The 25,940-nt window shown below is 41.5% G+C and overlaps 1 protein-coding gene and 1 long non-coding RNA gene across 6 annotated transcripts in view; one reads left to right on the top strand and one right to left on the bottom strand.

The window, feature by feature from the left end:
* Positions 1 to 17,062, bottom strand: part of dgo (ankyrin repeat domain containing protein 6 diego) — a 73,137-nt gene extending 56,075 nt beyond the window's left edge. Inside the window, exon 1 of the mRNA XM_022852270.2 lies at positions 16,933 to 17,062. The gene's annotated coding sequence lies outside the window, so the exon portion shown is untranslated. The remainder of the gene's footprint in view (positions 1 to 16,932) is intronic.
* LOC147751989 (uncharacterized) overlaps positions 1 to 25,872 on the top strand; it is a 78,306-nt gene extending 52,434 nt beyond the window's left edge. The window contains exons 2-3 of one of the 5 annotated variants that reach the window (XR_015315334.1): positions 7,235 to 7,321; positions 16,622 to 16,939. This is a non-coding gene — a long non-coding RNA (uncharacterized LOC147751989). The other 4 variants (XR_015315335.1, XR_015315338.1, XR_015315337.1 and 1 more) reach the window with 4 other exon arrangements.
* The last annotated feature ends 68 nt before the right edge of the window (positions 25,873 to 25,940 follow it).

Raw genomic sequence — 25,940 nt, 5'->3', positions numbered from 1 at the left:
TGTATAAGCTTCGTATACTCGACGCATGAAACGTACGACAAAAGATGCACCGTCAGATGGAACTAAGCGAACGCGTACACATAAGTTACAGTTAAGTGGCTACTTACTGCCTATCATATTCAAGTACAGTCATGGCTTATTGACTAAGTTCATGTCGATTCCCATCGGCAGAATTATTCTTCGTTGTTCGATTGGGCCAACGTAAGTTAGCCGGTGTACACATATAGACATGTTTTATATCTATATGATTGAATACCGTGTTATCGAGCTCTGCTATTGAAGCGTACTGGACACGTATCATATAAAGCAGCAGTACGTCTCTAGTTTCTTTTTCATATACCTGTAAGGAATTGTATTGCGCGACATACAACTTGCTGATCGTTCTTTATCCTGTGAGCACAGTAGAATACGTACGTCGTAGAACCTATACGCTCCCTATATATATCTATATATATATGTATGTATGTACATATATATGCCGCATCTTCATCCCAAGCACAACTCCATCTACCGATGGGTATGGTTCACGCTGATAATGCCAAGGTGAACTATCAGCCACCGTGTATTAATATGACAACATATGTAGGTATTTGATGCTGATATTAAGACTATGGCTACTGATGTATCTGGAGAATGTGACGTGAGTCGTCTCCACGTCCAGCGTATATCTTAATAAGACCTCATCCGAACGCCGTCGTCTAATACGATACGTCGGATGCACGCCGGCAGAGGCTGAAGCAGGATGTACAGCCGACAAGAGTGCTTGCGCCCAACGAGTCGTAACGGATTCCATTCGTGTGATAGACGAAGATACAGTGAAACCATATATGGAACCATCCATGACTAATATAGTAAAAACTGGGATGTTATGGCTTGGACTAATATAGTAAGGAGCTAACAACGAAAGCCACGAATAGAAGAAAGGCCGTGTTTTTTTATGGTTATATAGATTTTTGCGTTGGATATATTTTGACAGTCTCATTATCACGTTCACAAGGGAATCAAGTCCTCCTGAAGATATTTATTATAATTTAATTATTGCGTTCAGTCCTGTTTGCGTACGTATATACGAAACCGAACTCCCAGCAGACGGTCCACGGGACAGACCTGCATATATTTGGAGTGCCCATGCAGAATATTCTCTTTTATACTATAGGTATTAGTTTTTTCAGAGTATAGTCAACAACTGCAAGTTACGTCGACCGTCTGCTAGGACAAATCACCATTCGCCCGGGCTGAGATGATCGTATCGAACCCGCTAGATGTGTGGATTCTGTGCTGGGTGCCGTCTGGATCATATCGTTGAGTTCTAGATAAAAGGCCGATTGAAGGCGTACAAAGAAATGGCGATAAAGATACTGTCCATTATCCAGATTTATACATGCAAAATCTAGTGTCACTGACAATGAACACCGTTTAGGAACTACGTAAAGCACAGACGAGAAGTGAAGGCATCTGTACTTCGTTGTCTTGCTGCCGTAACCAACTGAATGTTAAAGAACAATGATTATCTATTTGACTTTATTTACTGTTGACGGAAATGATAGTCATCGATAAGGTAGGGTCTTGGTCATTAACTTTATACTTCATAATCGTTTATTTGGGCAACGATATGCTTTTATTAGACATCTATTCACTCGTGGGTCAAGAAGTGGGACGCAAGACGTTTAGTCGTATTACACTGCGAAAATCTGCTAGGTTCAAATACCGAAAATATTTAAACAATTATCAAATAACACCTCAATAATTTCCTATAGATTGCCAACTATTTCTGATACGATGGGCTTATTTCACGCACAACAAATCACGGTAGAAAGTGTTGGAGAAAGTGGTAGTTATTGAAAGTGAAGAAAGCATGATTACGCCGTGTAGCGGATAAAATCAAGAAGTTTTTATTCCACATTACTGAATACCAACCATTAAGGTAACCATTTGTCGTTTTTTGGTAAACTTCCTCTGTAACAAGTGCTCCTATAGATATTGTACTGCGGCAATTCCAAAACATAACTACCATATCCCAATACGGAACTGGAAACTACAATTCTAATGGAATCATTTCTTGGCAGTCTAACAAGTGAGGTACAACAGCAGTGGCAGTGGCAAGCACGCGAAGTTTGCTGGAAGCTCCCGCTGGAAGTTTCATCCATTTCAAGTTTCCCCTTTCTACAGGTAGCGATATAAAATAGCGTACCGTTGATGAATGTCTATTTAAAGTGGAGCATCATTTATCGTGTTAAGGGCTTTCTATGTTTAATATAAAATTAGCTCTTGATTTTTAGCATGGAACCGATCCTCTTAGCGGATGCGAGCCATTACGGACGAGTTGATCAGGCTGGGGCTATTAGCCATACACAGTGAACATGATGGTGTCAGCGTGTCGTTATCGTCTGCTACGACAGTATTTACTAAGCCTGGCACTAAAGGGGAGGAAGGAAGGGCGATTTCGTTCATTCCGCCTACCCTCGTACGGTTCCAAGAGTGAACGTGTTTGGTATGTGCATCTCTTCGGGACAGTCCAACCACGATGGCGATATGTGAGGTCATCACCCCGGGCGTCACCACCACTCTTCGAAGCTGGTGAACCGATAACGCGTTGAAACGGGCGTTACTGTTAAAGTCACCAATGTGCTCTATGTTGCCTGTGTATGAGATATAGATAGCAGGAAAGGAAGTGGCTCGGTAGTAACGGCGACTAGCGGGAGCTTGGAAAACGTGCATAGTCAGTCGAGCAGTGGTTCGTTCAAATAGCTGTGGCCCCACTCGCCAGTGACCCGCCAGTTTTAAATGTTACACCGTCTATGCGTATCGGCAGAGCTGGTGGGACTAGGTAGGTTTCAGCGAAGCGTTTGGCCACACCGTTATAGGCCGGGCTCATTGATGGGCACGGTCCGTACATAAATCCAGAGAGGAAGCAATAGTGTAATATTAGTGTTTCAGATGACTTCCCGTCGGTTGGTCGTACTTGGTCGACTAACGAATTTGCCCGTTAAACAAAAACGTAATAGTGGTACCCGTCTCTTAAATACTCAGAGTGCTTTGGCACGTGTGAATAGCGCCCTTAAGTAGAGAATAGGAAAAGGTATAGAACACTGAGGAGGCGAGTACATAACTTATTTGCCATGCGCGGTCATCAGTTGTCATCGTGACCGTTTAGAAGGACGATGTGTGGGCAGAAGCGTCAAAGCGACGTCTTCCAACGGCAGAAATAGTCGAAAAAATTCAACCCATCCAATGAATGCAAAGTTGCTATGGGTGCGGAAGAACCCATACGATGAAGGAATACAGTCGTACATTGACGAGGTTCATAGTAGTGGTCGCGGTGCCTGCAGCGAGAGCCAGGTGCAGCTCAAAGGAGTGCCACCGCATTGCCTCACAAGTCCTCACAGGACGATGCTGATGATCATGTGCTGCTTTTTCCTTCGGCTTGGTCTTTCCTTTTTTTTTTTATCGACTTTGTTTTCGCTAGGCAGCCAAGCCACAGGACCGCTTTACAACGCTACGACTAGGAAAAGTCATCACGAACATTGCGCTGAAATGTAAAAATATACCAACGGTGCAATACTTTATATGGCCCAGGTTTTCATGTGTTAGTGGATGCAAGTTCAATAGTATAAACACGTGTAACATCGCAAGCGTCAGTAAGAACCGTATTTCTAATAGACACCAAAAATTCGATTCTCCTAAAGAAAAAAAAAAAAAAAAATGCATTTTCCATAGTTCTTACAACACGGAAAAATGTACATCTGTTGATCGATTTGCCGCTGCGTGTACTGAAAAATACAGTACATGTTATGAGATACGTCGAAATCAATTCAAATTTACCATCTGCTTATTGCTTCTACAGAATATCAACGGGTCACTAAGTAAGTGGCATTTAAGGCACCATAGAGCGATTACAGGACTAAAATTGGTTTGTCTAATTATGCCGCTTTTCTCTTCATTCAGTCATCGTATAAATACAGTTCTGCCGTCTGTGTCTGGCCAATTTCGGTTGTCTAATTCAATAGTTTGTAAATCAAATTGAAATTTAACGGAACTCTTCCGTCGCCGAAGCCAGGTGTCAGCCCGGATGTAGCACAACTCGCTTCGTAGCCACACGACAGAGACCGAACGCTGATCACTGAAGAAAAAATAGGTCTGATCAAAAAGCCTTTAAGTTCGCTTCGCTTTAAGCAGGTGATCACCGTGAAATGGACACTGTGGAATTAGGATAAAATCAAAGGAACATAAATAGGAATCTTTTCTCTTTACTCCGTCTTTGCGGCTTCGATAATCAGGCACAGAGGCAACGAGCCTACATGACGACAATAAACAACAGTGAGATCTGAAACCAACAAAAGCATGCGAACCTATACCGAAGCTGACCCATAGTAGCAGTTGACGCTATCGAGCAGTAATTGAGCATAATATTTACCGTTACGGGGTATTTTGGATGCGGTAAGTCTCGCTAAAAGATTGTCGTTTGTCTGATCAGATTTCCATGAACAAGGTTTATGTAAGTTTTAAGAGATCATTGACAGGCTTGAAAGCTGCCTAGAGATTCTGGAAGCGGCCGAGACCCGCAAACGCGAGAGATCGGCTGGAGGCCAGTAGCGGACAAGTGACACAGCAAAAAATTGTCATCTTTTTCTTTGGCTTCTTTTACATTTGAGGTTGACGAAAATTGCTCGCTGCGTAGGCGCCTGAATCGATAAAAGGGACAGGCAGTAAGTGATCTCACTTAAACAGTGTTTAACACTGCAAATGGCAAATAGATGTACAAGCTGCAGATCATCCTGATGGTTTACATATAAGTGCGCCGAAGAATATCCACAAGTCTGTCCTGCGTTGTCTGATTACATCGTACAAAAACAAAGTAAATTATCGCTGCTATAATGAAACGCTATTTCGATCGAACTGTACATGTATACTGAGGGGGCGAAGCGTATGAAAATGACATCTCAAAGTTTGGACGTTCAAGATCATACAATTGACGAATGCGCACCCCATTACGAGGGGCATTTTTGTCGTACTCGTTCTAAATAGTTGCAACGGAACTGGTGTCAACATGAAATCTCATCTCTACCTAAATTTGATGCGGATAAATTCTTCTGTAGGGACAGAGGTCATTTCTATCACTTTCAGTCCATAAGCCTATGCAGTGTGTTTATGCTCGCCAACTACAAATGAGAACAGTGCGTGTAGATTTCAGCGAGACGACAAAACTAGTAAAAGAATAGAATAGAAAATAGATAATAAATGTATTTGTTGCCGTTCATGAATACTTCCTATAGGTAGTAACATTTCGGTTTGCTCGTGAGTCTGACGTGACGACGGAGCTCTCTACTGAATTGCTACCGATACTTTGGTATTAAGCGATTGTAATAACAGAAGCTGTAGGCTTTTCTGTATGTTCGTTTCTGTACACGATCAGTTGCGGTGTGCTGATGGGTAAGCACTTCTATCGGAGCCGTTAGTGAAAATTTAGTTGGTAAGCTAGATGAAAGAACCATGCTACCGGCACAGTCACTTAACCACCAATATTTACGAATTCGTGCTCTACGTATTTGGTAAACATAACTCAATCATTTGATCTAATTATAGCAAGATGAACCAATCCAGCTCCACGAAAATCGTCCCCTCTAATTATGAGAACCCCCTTCCACCTAGTTAAAGAATATTGGAACCTGGACTCGTTTTTCTCCTTTATGCCAAATTCTCAAATGGACCTCAAAACGCAGCCGACTTTATTTTCTTTTGCACATAATGTATCTAGTATTGGCGTAGGCAAAATGTAGCTCATTATAAAGTTGTGTTTATTATTTCGTTAGTAGAACCGGAATGCTATACTGGCTTCAAGGACCATCTTCGTACGTGACTAAAATGATCTTGATCGGACTTGCACCCATGATGTTCCTCAACGCCTACGACGTTTAGATTTATATATATATATATATATATGTCGATCCAGAATAACTGCGAGCAATTTTATGAAAAAAATATCATTCAATCTTAAACGATTCAACAAAACGGGTGTACAATTATTAAACCACGTATAAAAATCTAATTTATATATATATATATATACACACACACACAAATACACAATGAAAGCCTGTAACAGTATTCTTGTCTGCGGTGCACAGGCCAACTACGTCATATTAATATATCATAATAACGATTAGCATTATTATTGCTATCACAATAGTATAATAACAAGCATAGCAAACAATAGGCGATGTTGTGACAAGCCGAGACGGCAGAGCTCCGCTCTCCTTCCTTTTTGCGCTAATAATGGGGCCTTTACCCTATATACATATTTAATAAAGTTTATATACGTATGTATTCCGCTGTTGCTGATCGTCTGCAAACTGCCCGATGATTGGTGCAGTCGAACTTTGTCGATCGATTCTCGCATGAAGAAAAATATCGACTGCAGACCCTACTCTATCGAGTAATAGTGCCTAAGATTGTTAGGCGATCATAAAGAATACCTGTCGAAAACAGGGGGCACCACTATGGTTTCACTGCGCTCGCCTCGTAGAAAGTTTTTAGAGATCAACTTATGAGTAAAGTGAAACAAAATGCAAACCCCTTACGCATATTGTGATCGCTGCGATACGGGAACGATAGCAGGAACTAACTCATGAAGTTGAATTTGCTTGCGACTTTCTCCGAAGATATGGATTATTAGGTAGTTACACCTAATTATATGATAGCAAGGCTTGGTCATGGAAGCAACCCCGTTCGAGACAGTCCCTAAAACCCTTGCGGTTTAAAAACAACCACCTAGCACAGCATACGCAGTCCATCCTAGACAACAAGTCAGATCCGTTCCCATGATCTAGTTATGCCCGACAGCTAGAACTCGCATTGTCTGCCGTCATTGTAGATATATAATGGATATTTCACTGTCAAAGGCGCATCTCATTTGTTCTGCTGTGTCATGTCTGTGTTTGCTTTAAAGACTTCAACAACGCCGAAGCCTCCTTAAGTTCTGTAGTTGTGATTCAAGTATATCAAAAAAGGATATCCAAGAAGATTTGCACTAGGCAGAAGTCGCGACGCCAGCTTCACCACCTTCGAGTAATGATAGCGTGACTGTCGAAAGGGCTATCTGTTGTGAGCCGTACAGGCAGCGGCAAAGCTTGAAACGAAAGTTGCATTCTCGCCAGAGTCGATAGACCGTTTAAGCACGAAGCAGTGGATCGGTTATTCTGTCAGTTAAACAGCGCCATTTGAACTACTTTTTCAGCGAGCCGCGATGTTGATGGCACGCACGCAGCAGTGGACTTGGCCGGGTAAACCGTCATCTTCAGAATCGCCACCAGCGCATTGGCCGGTGAGTTGTCGTTGAGGCTCAAGGTACAGACAGAGCCTATATAGAACTTGCAGTGGTGATAGTGTGCAATGCTGAAGGGAAGATCCAAGAAGCTCAGGACGGCTCAGGCCGCGGCCTCCGATGGTAACGAGGAAGCAAAAGCAGAGCAAGAAAACCATTTTTGATAACAATAATATCATCACAATGATGTATGCTATCAAAGATAAATTTCTAGTGAGTGAATGAGTGCGATTTAAGCGTATATTTGCTAGATAAGTCTACTTTTTAGCATGTTACTTTCGTTAAGGGTATAGAGGACATTCTCGAGATCTGACTGCTACTATGTAATATGGATATAAATCATAACCGAATAAATTTATTAATTGCGTGCAGTGAAGTTGAGCGCATGAGACAGACACGTTAAACAGCAGGAGATGACTCAATGAGACCAGGAGTGGTAGTAGTGAATCAACTGAATTACACAACGCAACCCTAAATATGAAGTTACTGTATTGTAGATGAACTTCAGCGTACCTATGCTATTTCAAAAAAACGTTAAAATAGATAAGCGTATCAAACAGTTGCTTCGGCAATAGATTTTTTAAACACCTCTTTTACTTCAGTCATTCACTCAACGAATATTTACGTAAGCTGTAAAATAGTGTACGGTAGTATACTATATGATGCTGGACTCTCGACGCCAGGACTCTGATCAGCTGCTAGGAAGCTTCTGATATCTTTTTTTCGGGTTCATTCTTTTTTTATTATGACAAAGGTGACAGCTATCTGGCAGGAGGGGAGTCCTCATATCGCAGCGCTTTTAACTCTGCGAGTGTCAATGACGTAAAATAGTTGTCGTCTTGTCTTGTTTCATTTGGCACGTTGTTCTATTCAGGCTAGTTTGCAGATCCAATGGTTACTTAGCATTTGAATGAACGAAGAGTGATGCATGAGAAAAACAAAAATGAAAATAGTAATAATAATCGTAATGGCAAAAAATAGAAGTAGCACATTCTCAAAAGGCAGGAACATTTGTGTTTTTCTGGAACCCAATAGAGAAAAGCTACGAAATGAATGAATTGAAGTATAGAAATCGCTTGTAGCCGGTCAAGTGGCGTCTTTACCTACTGACTACTCTTTCACTCAAAGGTCGTGTTCGCATTCATCTGGATATCAGTTAGAATGGTGGTGTAGATGGAACCTGTTGTAAAGCCTCCGACCAGCTTTCTAAAAAAAACGTTTAGCCCCAATTTTCAGCTGTGGTATCATGAGCACGATCAATAATGTTACGGTACTGTGTTTGATGATAGTACCTGATCACAGTTTGGTAAATATCTATGAATAATCGAACTAAGATAGAACTTTTCATATGGCTATTTGGCACGGGGATTACCATTATCGCAACTCGGAGAGGGCTGCATGGGCAGCAAGTAAAATCATTGACAAGCGGAATCCATTGAATAATTCTGCTTACTCTTAAGGTCTTTGCCTGTCATCTTTGTCTTAACAAATATACTGCTGTAAGAATCGCTTGTAGATCGTAGTCTTTATCAACAATCTGCGTATTTATCGTTTCGTATGGAATCAGGGAGGCAACATTAATCCCTTTCCTTGAGCTTCGTTTTCATCCGATTCACGATTGAACACGTATGCTTGAAGTCGGACTTCGTTTGCCAGTGGTTGCTTGTCTGCCGCCGGCGTAGATCTGACTGCGGTAGGGCGGGCCACCTGAGCCGCAAACATCGGATCTCAAACAGTCTCCCACTGGAGCAGGACCACCCCCAAAGGCTGCGTGCATCTACCGTATAATATAAACAATGATACGAAAGAAAGCAGGAACCGATCAACCAAACGCTCCAATGTTCATGCGACCATTTAGGCGGAGCAGCAAAAAAAGCCGAGACAAAAAAGCGTTAACAACGTCACATTTGAATGGCCGCAATGGAGAAAACTGTCGGATCTCAGAGTGCTCTGAACGATTTTGAGATTCACCATTACGGGGGGTCTAATAAAGCAGAAAAACGGTGTTCATGCCTAACCTAAGCTTCGGTACTAGGCAATTCAGGAGGAGGCCATGGCCACTCAGGAAGAGCCGTATTTATGTGTAGCATTTCTATCACAGACCTACTAGCAACAATGTTAGATTATAAAGGAACAAAAAATGGCCTCTACGGAAAGTAGACATACAAAAAGAAAGTGGAAAAACGATTTTCGAAATAAAAATCGGCCTATAAAGCTAACGTAAGTCGCAAGCAGTATTATGGCTTTTGAGGCGTTGTGCTGGCAGAAAATTCACGCGGTTGTCAAGGCGCACACATGTGTGTGGTCATCTAGTGAATTTAGCCCTGCAGAAGCAATTGGCTAAAAAAGTGATCCTACCGAAGGGTTATTGAAAATAGGTTATTGTTCCAATAAATTAGCAACTGCTAAACCGTAAGGGACTCGCCATTTTAACTACGATTCTCTGTGTACCGTGTCTGAAGGCAAACTGATCAGTTCATCCATGAATTTTTTCCTTATTCGCTTGTCTTGAGCTAGATTTTATCGTATGTTCGGTAGAAATTCAGCAAGAAAAGCCAAACTGTTTTATTAGCTGAATCAGCGAACCACCTCACGTACGAAAGGCTCAGTTCAAAATATTTTTTACTAGTTTTTATTACTAGCCCAATCCAGAAACAAGCGACGCCACACCTTCATGAATAATAGATAATAACAAAATAAAGAAAGACATCTAACCAAAGTCAACTATTAGATTGTTATTGATTATATTGTTTCATCACGTTCATTGCCGTCATCGCTGCAGTCGCAACATTGTTTAATGGTCTGAAACTGGGGGGTTTGAAGTGTAGTACATAGAGAGACACACATGCATACGCACCAGGATACATGTGTCATCATTTCTGTTACTGATGTTTGTAGTAAGGCAGGAATAGATGAAGTAGTTATGCAGCAATGTCGATGTCTGGCAGAAGCCATCTGCCGAAGTTAATCACACGCCGCATGTTGTCTCGGTAGGTGTCAACGGCAACTTTGTGGTTTGGCTAGCAAATAGACATGCAGTAGCAGAGGTATAGAGGCGTTACACCCGCAGGCAGAATGAAATTGCTAGTACAAGAAATAAAAGAACAAAGGCATCAGTTGCTATTCCCTATTGGTAAAGCATGTTTCTAGAAGAAGGTCTCTGCCTTCAGCTACCGCAGCTTCCGAGAGACAAACGGCATCGATGCTGCCCGTTGTTGTTATTGGTAACTGCTGCTCAGTGGCCAAAGGGCTGCGCCGCTAACCTACGCCGTGCGATGCGTCAGTCTGACGATGTGTTCCTGCTGTCGTTGTGGTACGACTGCGTGCGTACGCTCGTCCCATCTACTGCCACTACAACTATTATAGTTACAGTTACGAACAGACTACGATGAAAAAGCGGGACCCTACCGGACCCTGAAGGCTTCGGCCAAACCGAGTGCCTGTTTTTGTTTCTGCCTTTCTTTGAACATGTGTTTTTCTGGTAGCTCTTTTCATTTTTCTTCTTTCACTAGCCTCTATCCCCTGCTTTTTTTTATCGTTGTCTTCACCATTGTCTACTCCGTGTTCTTCCCATTATCATCATCGTCGTCGTAGATCTCTCCGACCTTTACAAACGAAAACAGGCACAAAAAAGCCTAGCTAACAGCAGCCGACCCCATCACCTAACTGACGTCGATTGCATCGACGGCAAGAACACGACTGACAACCAGTCAATTCCGCGAGGTCAACTCAAACCTCAACTTCACCAGGGGCGCTTCAACCAGCGCTAGTACAGCTGCTGGCTAGATACTTACTGCCATAACCCTTCGTCGTCTGACTTTCAACAGCTCGCTGTTGCTCCCATCCGACAACTGCTTCTAGTACTTTGTGAAATGTTGTATAGCTGAACGCTACTAGCGCGCGTCACCATCATCATACGTATGCCATATCACTATATATACCCGCGAAACACGCGTCACACTGCTCGGCCGGAGACACAGAACCTGTATGTCTGCATGTGTCTATGTGCATTTCTATTACTTAGCGCTCAGACGAGACGCCGAGCGGAGCCTTTCTGTAATGACCATGGCGCTCCAATGATAGAGTCGTATTGAATTGTGTCAGATCGCTTTTGATCGAGCCACGACGCTGTAGAACGACGCAACAAACGAAAGCAACGAGGGTCTGTCTTCATTTACTTCGGTGTTCGATGACTGGCATTGTTTTGTGCTTTTATTATGGGGCGGGTTCTCTTATGCGTTCGACACGAGCGAGTGACTCGAACTGTTAGGGAACGACAAGACGAAAATTACGTGGACAAGTATTTTTTATGGTTGAGGGAAGGATCTAATAGGCGAAAGAAGAGCCAGTGAAAAGCGACGAGCAAGAAATGAAACAGGCGATAAGGAACAATCGTGATTAGGACAACTGTTATTTGGAGTGGCAAGATTCTTCGAAAAAATATCACTAGTAAGTGATAGACACTAATATCAGTGATACTACACAGTCAAGCTGTACGCATAAGTTTATAGAAATCAAGTAAGTTGGGGAAACTGGATATTCAGCACAAAAAAAATACCGCTTGATGTTGCATAGGAAGACCAACATCAGCCACTGCATTAACAGCGACCATGTAACAGTGAGAAATAAAACGCGTCTTGTTCACATCTGGATTTTAAAGTATTCCCAAAATAGATTACAGAGAATATTGATGGCATCAATTAGTCGATGTTGTTGGATGAATACTCAATGAAAATGTGCCATGTAGTTCTTTTCGATTTTTCGGATAGAACTGTACGACATATATATATATCTGCACAGAAGTATCTCGCTGATTAGATGTTTCGGTTTCCTTTTCGCTAGAAAGACGAAAATAATCATTTGTAGAGTATAAAAACAAATCTATCCTGTGTTCTGTGAAAAATAGCCCAGCAAGTATTGAATAACTACTTCGATTTGAACTTTTGTTGCACTATCTTTTGGCTATTTTATCATTTATCTTTCTTAAACATATAGACATATAACATTGCGCGCGTTCATAAAGATCTACGGCTACACTATATAAATACATACAGAGATCCTAATCCGCGGACGCAACAACACTTCCTCGTGCCGTCGTTTATGATAGCCAAAAATTTGTTTTCGTCCTCATCAACAACGACAACGGTAACCTAACTTTTCTTCGTTAGCTGCTCTCCTCACCGGTAAATATCAACGTAGATATTCAGCTTCTGCTTGGGAATACTGCCAAGTGCCATTATCACCGTTAACGAACAATAAAAACAATGAATAAACATTTATTTTCAACACTCCTATCACTCCACTGGAGATCGCGGTCCGTCTCCACCGCTCAATCCATTCCAAATTATGACTGCCATACAGGTCGACAACCGCTACAAAGGTGGTAGACCCTTGAAAAGTAAAATTTCGATATTATTCTTGTTAATATTGTCATCGTCGCTGTTTTGGTAAACATAACGACTTGAAGGCTACAAGTATATATATATATACGCGCTTACTGTGAGGCAGCAATTGAGAAGCGGCATCAGGCATATACTAATATGTAAGAAGATAAAGACGTTTTAAATACTCGACCACGTCAGCCAGTGCCGAGAATACAGATAGATCGAGCACGTCGCTGACTCTAAAACAAAAAAAAAAGAAAAGTAGTAGTCGTTCCTATATATAGACGTCGTTGATATTCGGGTGCACTGAGTGAGTCCAAAATGCGTGGAACAAGACATGTGGGTGAATAGACTGGCAGCTAGAAGTAGCCAGCGGCGATAGTACCTGAAGTAAGTCAGATCCAGGTTAGCATGACTCGTTGTTTTTTTTTACTTCTAGTTTCGCCTGACTATTCCAGACCTCGTCGGCTCCTATATCGATCAATGACTATCTTCGATAGAAGTGCTTGCATGGCATTTTAGTACCAGGTTCTACATGACAAATTCGGCTGACGACTATCGGAAATGGCGTGAAAACATTGTAGTTGCAGTGGCTCGTGGCTGTCAGTCAGCTATAGCACCCCCCCCCCCTCTCTTTCTCTCTCTCTCTCTATTTTCGTTATTGCCATCGAACCTCAGGCTGTCACCTGTTCAGAGTGCGTATATGATAATGTTAGATATGCTCTTGACAGCTAATAAAGATATGTCCATTTCGTTTAAAAGCAAATTCAGTAAGAATGTTTTTTGTAGAAATAAAAAAAACGTTAAATTTAGGTTACTTTTTCATGTATTACGATGGACTGTGTGTCCAACCATATCCTTAATACGGAAGCAACGAAAGCTTTAACCAACACATTGGAATATATGACGTTATACACATTTGTGTGCTAGTGTAGTCATGAACAGTTCATTGATAAAAAAAAAAAACTGAAACATAAAATAAACACTAAAGTAGTAGAATGTAATTGTATTCAATTAAAAATTGCATAGCACCGCTCTTGTATATACATAAACAATCGACGCTTTTAAGAAAAAAAAACTGTTGTGCCTGAAAAGAAAAACGATAGTAATACTGGGTTATCTTTTCTATAATAGCTAGAAGTATACTATTGATGCCGAATATAATACACGACCGTAATACCTTCGGGTAGTAGATAAGTGAGCGCACTTGGTCCCGTTCTGAGTATGGCGGTCCAGTTTTTCTGCTTTATGAATTCGCCGTGTAACCTCAATAATTACATCGTGTTACTCGCTATTCCTTTTGGCGAGAACCACAACAACAGCAGTAACGACTTCCGATTTCATAATTGAGTTCCCCAGTCGCCAACATCTCTAAAGCGCAAAATGATATTTCCAATTTCTGATATCTATATATATGCATGTTCTATTTATCAGATAGAAACATAAAATATATGAAATGTATAATAATATTTCGCTAACGGATGAAATGATCCTTGTAGGCAGACAGATGGCCTGAAAGATTGAACGACTAACGCTCATCTCATAGAAATTCTTCTCTGCGTCGTCATTTTGTCGCCGGTAGCTGCGACGATTTTCGGATGCCAAAGCGATCTTCGTTAGCCGACATGCGACCGGGATACATTTGAATCATCGATGGACTTTTTTACGTCGTCAAATCGATGCTTTTGTTGTTACAGCAGATCATCAGCAGCGAAGAATCGATGACGAATATTTTTTCTGCATCAACAAAGAAAACGCGGCAAAGGAAAACGTTAAACTGCAAAGAACGAAAGAAAATGGTAGATCAGTACCAGCGTTCCATGCCCATCGCGACTGAAGCGACTAGTCTGATCCTCAGCAGCAGCAGCAGCAGCAGCATCACGAAATACACCGAAGTCTTCGAACGGTGGAGGAAAAATGAAGAACTGGGGTTCTAAAGGTGGTCCACTGCGATGCACACAAAGGTACTGAAAGCCGGAACAGTTCGAACTTTGGAAATGAATAATTTCAACTCAAAATCGTCTGCCGCCAGAGTGTTTCACTCAGTCGGCGACTGCTTCTGGTGTTCGCTTTGTGTTTCTGATGTACGATAATGCTACGATCAGGCGGAAAGCAGCTGCAGTCTGCGACCTGGCCATGGCAACGTTTCTACATTTAAGCACGAACTCAGTTACAAAGAAACGGGACCAAAAACAAACATCAACCTAGGTAAGCATCGGTTCAAAAAAGCCATCCATCGGCAAGCGGCGAAAAGGACACGTCGTTTTCTGTACTTTAATGTCTTAACCCGGCGTTCCCTTAAGCTTTTTACCACTTCTATCAACTCTGCCTTACACACAAAAGGCAAATACGGAAAAACCTACGCCGCCGGTTCGTGCTCAGGACAGGAACGAAAAAAAACGAAGGACCTTATCCTGGCGAAAGGGACCATCAATGTGATGTACCTAATATCTCTAGATATTCCCTGTGAAAGAAAATGCTTTTCTACAGAAGAAGATCTATGAGATCCTTAAAGCTGTGAACGCACTTGATTGAGACTGCACAGGCATGAACAGACGGAGAGAGAGCGGGGCAAGCAAATAGCTCGAGTGGACTTCTTGACTGCCTGAGATATTTCATGCTTAACGAATTAGTTTACACTCGCAGCGACAACGACTTTAAATATATGTGAGAATACGAGACAAACTTCAAAACCAAAAGCATTCCGTAAAAGAAGGTTGATTATGGTACAGCGGCAAATAAATGCAGAAGCTCCGAGTTTCGATGACCCTAACAAGGTCCATTATCACCGGTTCGCCTAAAGTTATCGAGAAACTTTTAAGCATAACGTAGATGTTTTGAGTACGGCCACAGTAGGTCACATAGAAAAAAAATCTGTAAGGAATACTTGAAATAGAAATTGTCGTCCGAAGTTAGTGAGGTGAACAGCTTTCAACATCATTTTCATTCCAATCAGAGACTAACTTTAAATACGAGGATGGATTCCTTGTATTCGGATCGACGAAGGTTGGTATCGGAAATAAGCACATCAGTCGCCTCCAACATTAGTAAATGTTACATTTTACTGAAAATAAATTCTCAGTTGTAGTACCGACACGTTAATTATTCTGTTTCTGCAGCAGGGTAATAAACATGAAGGAAACTGCCACTGGCAAGCGTGCTTTTGTGTCAAAATGTCGACGGCGCATTATGACTAACGGTGTTCGTCTTATTGACGGTATCTAAAGGATAATGTTCTATCTAGAATGAATGAAGACGCAGCAACGAACCTTCCCATAGCGGCCATGCACTTAGACCGTCATCCCGGTGCTAAGGGACGTAATCAGCTTATACTGCATTGTAATCGCTATACAAATCGCAAACTATCATCCCATCATTCAAATGTATCTGTGCACTAATCACAAAGACAATGTACTTCGGTACAATGTTCAGCATAATGGGTCGAATACAGTTTGTGCGTATATTTAACTTAACAACGCCTGTAGACGAATTTAGTATGAATCGAATCGTATCCGTGTATACGTGTTCTGTGGTGGGATTTTATTTATCTCGAGTACCTTAATGTACAGGTATCCCACTGATATGCAAAGGCGCATAGAGGTGTATTAGAAACCGCAGCGTTTTGCCCGTTCATTGATCCACTAAAAGTATGAAGTTAACAATTAGCAAGACTGATATGTCATCCCGTATCCTCAATAACGCTGTGTATGTACGTACTTATGCATGTACGTGTGTACACTATCTCTATCGGAACCTGTCTATATCTACAAATGAAGTATAGCTTTATGTAAATATATATTATTATTAAATTATACCTATGTATTCTAACCGGTGTGTCCACCGATACCTCGTCTGTCATTAATCCATTTCGTTCGTATTTTCGTTTATCTGTTGGCCTGTTCGTCGCTCCCCGCAGGGCCTCAATAACAGCAAAACAACAACGCAGGCCGTTTTCCCTAGGCAAATGAAACAATGAGAGCCGCGCTGCATGAAGGGCCGAAACGGGATGGACGTAAGGGCTGACGGTCGGTCGTTCAGCGGCGGCGGTAGCAGAATAGACCACGGCGTTTTGTTTGTCAGTTACTCCTACTTAAAGTGTGTCATCACGCTGACCACTTCACAGCGCGTAATGCTTGTTATGTAGCCGTACAAATTTTCAGCACCTCTATCATGACAACAACAATACGGATAACATTGAGTAGTACGATTGTACGATATTCGACTCACCTATTTTTCGTCTGCTTTTAAGTAATCTGGTATATGTATCCTCATTTTCATAAGGCAGGTTTCGTATTGAGTACCATTCTCTCTTAAAAACTCCGCGCGTACACAACAAAGAACAAGCACACACGCACCCACAGAGAGAAGAACCACTGATCAATGCGGGTTCACCTTAATACACTTCACAACGACGATGGTGTATATCCGAGCGTGTTCCTAAGCGAGTTTTAGCCGAATACTCAATTTAACCACTTGGCAAACATTTCACAAATAAGTAATTAAACTACCATGTACAATCCAAAGTTCCCTTTCATCAGTTCTTTTGGTTTGGCATTGCTCCCCCGTAGCGGTCGTAACCCCACTGTTACAATTATGGCTCGAACTTTTTTTCTCCTCGCATCGTGTGTGCGTATCCAATAGGCGACTAATGAGATGCACTTCAAACACAGGTTAGTAGCACATGAAGCTGACGAAACCTAAGAAATTTAACAGTGTAAATTTTGTTTTAGTTGATAAATAAAGGTTAGACTTGGCGTACCAAAGAAAACCATAAATAAGATAGGCTTCTTGTGTACCGATCCGTTTCTTTGAGCAGCTCTGATCCAGTCGGGCTGAACTAACTGAACCAGGTTCGCGTTACCGCGTTTCACTTTGGATTTACTCTCTGCGGTTCGTATCGTTTGCTCGCTCACCGTTGGCGCTGCGTTCTTCCCGTCGTGACTTTCCCAGCGACACCTGGTGGACGAGGCACGAAATTCGAGCGTTAGCGCGGAGAAGCACCAAAAGCAACGGCGGCGGCGCCAACAGTAGTAGCGAGAAAGGGCGTTGGGTTGGGTAGCCGCGGGTTGTTAGTGCCGACAACGATAACGAACCCTTAGCGCAAGTAATCAAAAAACCCAACGAAATGCTACGAATTACGGAACAGACAGCAGCAGCAGCAGCAACGATGACGAAGGGAGCTGACCCGAGTGGAGCAGATAGGAGGCGGGGGTACCAGCAGCTTCGCATAAGATATCTAGTCTTACCTATGTTAAATGCTGCTATTACCCGTATAACTGGCAGTCGTAACATCAGCGATGGTTGTGGCACCAGAAGCGGTGCTGCTACTTGCCGTAACAATGGTTACGTACTGAGCTCGATGCGAACCCTGGAACCTCTTCTGACCCTCCTGGTTTTTCTGGTCCCCACACTCCATGCAAACGTATCTGGATGCACACACAACAAAGCTCGAACAAACCCACCGGGGCTATCAAACGAATGCGTCTTAGCAGAAATTTCGAAACAAAAGATAACCAGCGGCTAAACAAACTGCATCGTTTTGCAATCTCTCAAGATTGTTACGCCTAGGTCTAAGCAACCGTCTATGTTGCCTATCTGTTTGTGCCTTCTATTGCATACAGGCTGAGATACTAGTCGAGAGGGCATCGTTAGCATCTACTTGCAGGTTACTGCATCATGGCGATGCTATGTTCCTCATGAAGCGCCCAGCCCTGTTTCGACGGGTATGAAATGTGGCCAAACAACGGCACAATATGCGCAACTGGCCGTCTATTGGCAATACACAGCCAGCCAACGAGTTAGTAAGTCAGTACCAGCGATGAATGGCCTTCATCGATTATGGAACTGCTGCTGCTGCCGCCGTCACCGCTGTTACCGCTTAACAGAACTTTTCGTGAGATCTCCCCACTCGTTCTTTTTGCCGCTGCCGATTCGTCGCATCGGCAATCCTTCGTACGCTGATTCCTAGGGGCGCTAGTCATCCGCGGCGGTTCGGCCGGCGCGAATCCATCCGTACGTCCGTTCGTCCGTAAATCGTCGTCTTAGCGAAACGTTTCTGTGGGCGAGCGCAAGGTGAGCGTGCGCACATAGTTCGCGGAGTCATGGAAACCCCACTGGGAATCTGCAGGACACTCGTCACGCGGTGGAACCAAGCTTGTCGCCTGTGCATGCAATACTCTCTAATGAAATCTCGATAGGGCGAAAGCTTACTCGTCAAAAAGAAAACGTGTGTCAAACATCAAACACAGAAGAAAAAGCATAAAGTTACACGGTCTGATCCACTGCAAGTGCCCAGCTGTTAAAAAAAGAGCCTCGAACGTAAGCGTAGATTTTTCAAGCAAGCTACTACTGCAACTACTACTACTGATATTTTCCTAATCACTACCGAATACAATCAGCTATTCATAGATCTTTCTGTGCATAACCACTGATCACCTCCCGTAATTTGTGTGAACGACCTTTATGCTGACCTGTAGTCGATGCGCAATTGTAAGAGATTAGTGAACATGGAGAAAACCGATAATTTCAATGTCAGGTGTGACATAGGTAATTATCCGTAATGCTATCTCTAATACGTTAGAACGTTGCAACGTAATATCGAATTGAACGACAATTAATTTATCTATATTAGGTCTCAGTATGCGATGCTCCACGGGCGCGGTTTTCCTTTGTTTTTCGTACGATGATAGATAACCGTGACCGTTAATGGTCTCCATCCTAGAATTACTGATACTTACACGAACAGAACATCTAACTATTGCTAAGCGTTATGTTGAAACGCCGCTCTGGACACGTGTGACGTTATTTAAGCTATACGGTAGGGGCCGCACCGGAAGGAGGAAAAGTTGTCGAACTTTACAGTACGGGAAAAACCAGGGACGAAGCGGAATTCCTAAATGACAACTGCAAGTAACAGTTAGATGATAGAAGGATACAACCAGCCCAGGAACCAAGTAGCCGGTAGAATAATAGCCGGCTGCAGGAACACCAGGTGGCTGACACAGCCTGGCTGGTGATAATTGTTTGCGTAGCGATGTTATTGCGCACTGCAGACGATCAACAACTTCGTTTCTTCCATCTTATTTCATTATTTCCTTGGAACCCGCGCAAGAACCTGTTCACAGTCAGCGTACTAAATGCTACGACTGCTGCTACTATGGCCGAAACCGCTACGACAGTCACAACAAAGAAGTCATTCAGACTCGCTATTTGCGCTCACCAAGCGTCAACGAGGCAACTAGCTCAATACTTGTGCGATTTCGAAAACCGCAAATCGAACGTAGAGACGTAAACGAAGAAGAAATGGAAACGATAGATCAACAGCTAACTCATGGTTTCGTGTCAGTCTCGACAGAGAGGCATGGGGGGCCAAACCTCTATGGCTTGCTTCTCAACATCCATCGCTAGACATCAATGGCTCTTTGTTGTTGTTGTTGTTGTTCCATTATATATACTGCGTTTTTCCAATGCGTGATCACCGCAGTGGACGTTATCTGCATGTTCTCCATACGACGCACGATTTACGATCCCGATATTGCCGGTAGGAACCGCGCTGCGTTTAGGTGATCGTCTTAATCGCTTCATAGATTTTTTCATTGCTCGTGATTATAGGCTCGGATAACCTGACACATCACGAAAATAGTTCAAGTAGACTGAATTCTCAAAAAAAAAGTTTCATTTTCTTATATATATATATATATATATAACGACCGACACGACTGTAAGTGTTTAGCGGTAGCTTATCGCCGCCGCTAAATGTCAGTTATCAGTATTATGTCAGAAAAAAAGACATTGACTCTAAATGTCAGATATCAGAGTCTACTTGGACTACTGAATACTACGAGAGAAGCTAAGTCTGACGCTACGAATGGGACAAGCCAGAAATCTGTCCATTAGGAACGAAAATGAAATTCCCGGTAGTATCACATATACGCAGATGGCCTTAAGCTTTATAAACACTCGAAGATTAGAACCGCTCTAGGTTCCTTACAGTATGCTTATGAACCCACACAACGGCCTCCTCACCGCGTTCTGATTTTAAGTGTAGATTATACTTAAAAAAAAGTTCCTCGAAGATTGGACAGTGCCGATCTAAATATACGTATAGAGCAGGTGCCAATGAAGTGTAATAGTTCGAAGTAACATGTTGAAGTATTAAATATGAGTAGTCGTACAATAGAGTTTACCTTCAGATTCGTAGTAATTTAAGAAAAATAAGCTTACTTGAGCATTTCGTTAATATAATTTGTGTGAATTCTTAGATGTGTGGGGGCACCTTACGGCCTGGCGGTAGCGGACTATTTAACCGAACGTATAATCTTTTAGTCTGGTGCGTGTCGACCCCATCTAGAAAATTAACTTAATACATTTAGCAGTACTTCAGTTGTGCTTGCTACCAAGCACGGTAATAACTTTTCCCCCAAAGGAGCAATACAGGTAAATTTCTTTGAACAAATTATTGCTCTAATCTTAGAAAACATGAGTACATTTCAAAGCCGTATGAATAAATTTGATCAACAGAGAGGTTATTACTTTGTGAAAATGAACAGATTGATCCTTCTCGTAAGGATGCCGGATGGGTTGTCCATCTGGCATCCTTACGATGCGAGAATCTGTTTGCTTAAGCTGTCTTCTAGATTAGGAAGGTTTGACGCTTGTTTGATGATGGGCAAGCTCGTCTCACGCTGCTCATCAAAAATCAAAGCTTTCGCGACCTTTTATCAATTTATTCTGAGTTTTCGTTTTTTGTCGATCTACTACGTAACTGTAGTCATTCCAGAGATTTTTCCAGAGTTGGGTCTTGACCTCCGCGCATAACGTTCTACTCTCTGTTTTCTGCCCGCCTTAGATGCCTATTTTCAAGACACTCTACGGTTTAGTAAAAAAATACGCAAATCTGTACTGTTTATCTTTCAAATAATTTATCATCTCCAGGTTGACCAGTTTCGGAGCAGTTTTTAAATATGTGCTTTTAGTTACGGTTAAAATACGATGGCCAGCACCCTTGTTAAGAGTACGTCTTTCACACAAGTATCACACACTATAAGCTTATTACGCTCCTTGAACTTATTACGAATGCTCATTTCGAGAGGAATACATGCACGTATAGATACATAGCTGGTATGGATCGAAAACGGTGCTTGAAACAATTTGTCAAATGCCGTACAAAACAATACCATTGATAGAAACATCGTGTTAAAGCCATTCTAGCTAAACAGGATATTTCGTTTGAGAAGCATACCTTTCATTAAGGACATAGTACAGCAGTTACTATATGTTAACATGGTGTCTTCATACACCCAAAGCCCGTCAAATTTACTTAGTACCCCAATACAACCTGGCATTATTATCCAGACTACTTCCCGTAGCCGCGTCTCTTGATGATTCATGCTAAAAAAAATTCGTCTTTCTCAGCCCGATGTCGTCTCAATGTGGATATAGGATTGGACCAATCCCTATTTTTCTTCGTAGTAGCGTCGTATAAAACCGGCAAGGTCATCCTTCTTAGAAGAAACTAGTCGTTCGGTAAGCCGAAGCCAAGATCCGTTCTAGCTGGTGCCGTTTGTATCGACATCTACAGTGACCTGCTTAACCTGCAAAATGCCTGCGACGGCTTCAGACGCCTTTGTTCGAAAACATTCGAGACGGACTTCGAGTCCGGTTTAGCACAACTGTTGAATAAAACTATCTTCTTTGGTTTGCTTCTTTTGAACACGAAAAGGCGGTCATTGTTCTCTAATAAATTCGCAGATAAGGGCAAGTAAATGAATGGGTTGAGGAGGTTTCCAGCGATTTTGTTGTGAGATCGATGTTTGCCATGGAAAAAAACTCATTACAAAAAACGACCTAGGCGTAAGGATTTGACTTGAAAAGAGTATACGAGGACTTCGGCCACAGTGAAGCAGTACTGCTGTTTCAGATTACGATCAGGCTTGAACTCTATAGGGTAGACGGTGGGCCGTTTTGCAAAGACCACTTTCAGTTGAAATGTCACATGCGCCTTTTTGGCAGGTTCTTCACTGTTTAAAATTAAATTCAACATTGGACCTAAGCGAACCTTAGGTTTCAAAAATTGTTCATTACTTCTCATTTGTAATTCGGTTTTTTTTTTGCTAAAGATACAATATGTTTTGTATAACACGGAAAGGCTGGCTTGTTACCCTTTACGCTTGTCACCGTTGCGGACGTCGAATCACATAATTCTTTGGAGCTTGGGTTCTAAAGTGATTATATCATTTTGCAGAAGACGACAACTAAGGTATCGTACAAAAAAAAAAAATACAGAAGTTTGGGTTTTAACAAGGCCGTAAGAATATACACCAGCATATCAGAACTGCTACACATTATGCCATGCGAACCACAAATCAATTGTATGGCTGAAGAAGAGTCTCCCAACACTTACCAATCGGTAAAGACGACAGTTAGAGGAAGCAAGCAAAAAAACAACATAGGAACCTATCTACAAGTCTAATAGTATATCGATATATGTGGATCTAATATTAAATGATGAAAGCACCTTTAGGCTAGACTGCATCGAATCTGCCGTAGATATTGATCCTAAAGAGGGCGTTGTCTTACTTTCTGGCGGTATACGCAGTTTCTAAAAGTTGACACCGTCTTCAAGCTGCTCGAGCTTTGGGGCTATGTTATGTTATTTTAACGGTAGCCTTCCACTGAATTTTGTACGAAGCAACTTCATATTAACTAATAGGTTGTCATGTAGTAATCCCAGCTGCCACTTACACAAATCATTCCCTAAGGGTTCCTTATTTTTACAGTCTGTTCGTACCTAACGAGTATTACGTAGATTGCTTCCTACAACTCCTCTCAAAGGTTAACAAGCTTAACTGCACCTTGTTTATGGCCGCACTTCTTCGATTCCGAGACTTCATTCATAAATGGCTTTCGAACCGCCTAACATCAAACGCGCAAAAAAAAAGTTCAAGCAAAAGAACAACTCTTGTGGTCTTGTCGTAAGATAGCTTCGCGTAGCTGTTAATTAAAGATGTACGGGTCCTTAGGCGGCGAAAGCAAGAAGGACCCTGAAGATCCTTCAGCTGGCCTTTGCTAAGTAAGACAACAAGAGCTGAAACGTTTGGACTCTGATCCTTTTAGTGAATTATGAAGAGTGAATTATGAAGTGACTTGTTCTGCATCTCATTGCGTCTAGTAATTTCTAGCTCTGATTAGTTACCTAGCATGGTAACACATCGGTTGCTTACAGATATCGATGTATTTTTGACTGTTAACTTAATACTATTATTCTTAAATTTCTTAAAAAAATATATATACTATCAAATATACTAAATAAATAATGAAAGTTTTGTTTAGTAATTTATCAATATTGATGTTTCGTTGTAAATGGTATCAATTTATTCAAAATCTCGATCATATTAGTCTATGAGGAGAAGAATGGAGCTAAGAAATAACTAAACACAAAAAGAAGAAATCGAACAAAGATAATAAGAAATGTAAAATTGCTATTATTATCTTTAATACTTTATTTAGCAGATCTCGGTAAACAGTGAACGCAAGGAACTTTGAAGGAGGATAAAGCAACTCATGGTTCGATTCTTAATCGGACAATTCAACTTCGAATATAACAACTGAAACTGCTTTAACAAGCTTGAACAGCTAACTTCTACCAACTTCAAGGTAACTGTACTCATTGTGCTCACCGTCCTTACTTACTTCGATTTGAGTGGGACCACAAATTAGACGCCACCGAGAAAACATTCACTGGACCAAAGTTAATCCGATTGAACCCGCCAAAAAAAAGAACGATATACGCTACCCGGTTAGGGAAATCAAGTCAAACAAATATAACATGACGTTTTTCTTTCGAACTTTTTTATTTTAAAGTGTCCTATTTTGCAAAGATGATATACATCCTATTTACACGTGCAGTGCCTTTGTGTAGGCTTCATGCATAGAGTTCTATGACTGAACTAGTATAATATATATATATATATTTTTCTTTTTTTTTTATAACAAATCTCTCTTCTCTGCCAATTAACGAGTTCACCATTAATGTATGTATGCTACCGACAATTCCATGAGTAATATTCGACTCGTTAGCATTTCGTTCTGTCCAAAAAGGAATCCCTGTACATACAAATAACGGATTCCTTGTTTTTTATTCAAGCGTTTTTCTAAATAAATCATATGCATGAATTTATTCAATTTTTTTTTTTCTAAAATTGTCCTTTCAATATATGAGTAGACGAATTAACATCGTTGTGATTTTGGACAACGGAAATTGTTCCATTATTTGTTATGACCGTTTGTTATTTCCATCTTGTGGTACATAAGGAAAAAGTCCCCGTGTCCTAATTGTGTTCGCATTAAACTATTGTAGTACCAAATAACGGGAAGGCTAATATTTAAATTCGACCAAAGATACCTATTTAAAATGGCTACTTTGCCCGAGATGAGTATCGCAATTCCATCTTTAGAAAGCCGTATTATCGAAACGATATTGAGCCATAACAATGAAATACTAAAAATATACAGCTTTTGGAGCTAAATCGCATACAAACAATTTCGTCCTAGCCTCAATCGCGGTTCCTACAGTCGGTGACGAACGAGGCCGAACATCAATGAACCAGTCAGAGTTGAGTTTTACGTTGGAGAAGGCGACCTGTGAAACACTGTCCTCTACTAAACTGATTTCAAATTAGGCAGTTTGCCTATGCAGTAAAACACTCGAACAAGGACGATTTTAAAATATCAGGTACTAGACAGGACGATATGCTAATGTTTTGACAACGGATGCTTCCTTTAGAATATCACAACGCCTATTAACACGTTCGACGTAAATAATCCTACTAGAATAATTATATTGCTCCGGCTAGATACTCTATTTAGGTAAATGCTAAGGCTGTGAACGTAATACGAAAACAACAGAAGTCTCCAAGGGCAGATGAGCTTAGTACTACATAAATAACGCGCCGTAATAGACAAGAGATTTGAGTGGCCGGATTGCGCAGCTTTACAAAACTGAGGTCTCAATATGGTGCGAAACATCTTCAACCACTACAACTCCTTTAAAAGTTTCCAATATATCCGTGCAGGTAATTATTGCCTTGTTTTTATCTTGCTAATTTTTTTTTTGTATAGCTGAGTCTCTATGCCTTGCGTATGTATATGAATCGTTGATCTATGCGATACCAGTTTAAACTATCCACACCGATTACGCAGTCGGTACTCGATAACAGTACTGAAAAGAAAGTTTG

Source organism: Varroa jacobsoni, unplaced genomic scaffold (genome assembly GCF_002532875.2).
Source record: "Varroa jacobsoni isolate VJ856 unplaced genomic scaffold, vjacob_1.0 contig00643, whole genome shotgun sequence".
In the NCBI taxonomy this organism is placed as follows: Eukaryota; Metazoa; Arthropoda; class Arachnida; order Mesostigmata; family Varroidae; genus Varroa; species Varroa jacobsoni.
The sequence above is the reverse complement of the archived record's forward strand: the minus strand, read 5'-3'. Positions and strand labels throughout refer to the sequence as shown.